This window comes from Solanum stenotomum, chromosome 6, assembly GCF_019186545.1.
Source record: "Solanum stenotomum isolate F172 chromosome 6, ASM1918654v1, whole genome shotgun sequence".
Lineage (NCBI taxonomy): Eukaryota > Viridiplantae > Streptophyta > Magnoliopsida > Solanales > Solanaceae > Solanum > Solanum stenotomum.
The window spans coordinates 641,019-641,531 of NC_064287.1; positions in this window are offsets into that span (position 1 = coordinate 641,019).

Genomic DNA, 513 nt, shown 5'->3' on the forward strand with positions numbered 1-513 from the left:
ATTTTTGTGTAATTTTTTCACTTCCTTTTATCCATGCTGTTGTTTTTCGTTTTTTATTATTTACTCTTTTTGCTCCTATTTTTGGTTTACATAGTGTCGTGAACCACCAGTGTGTTTTTGTTATTATATATGGGTATAATTTTTTCTAAAAAAGGCATTCTAATAGCATATATTTTGTAGTTAATTCAAAGTTATATATTTCTTCTATAGTTAATATCTTATCCCATATTTGTATTTTTATATTTTTTGTCTTATATGTAATCATGCTTCCCTCGTTATTAAATCCTGTTACTACTATCGGTGTTTTTAATTTTTTCCATTTATCTTCTGGTAAACAATTGTATTTACATATATTAGTTTCTGCTCCCGTATCTATCATTGGTGTATAATATATATCTGTTGTAATTTCCCTCTATTATTATTATCTTTGCAAGTATGTATATTTTCATACTAGGGTTCTTTTTATTATACTCTTTTATTTTCACAATTTATTGTTAACTGTTTGTCTTCTAG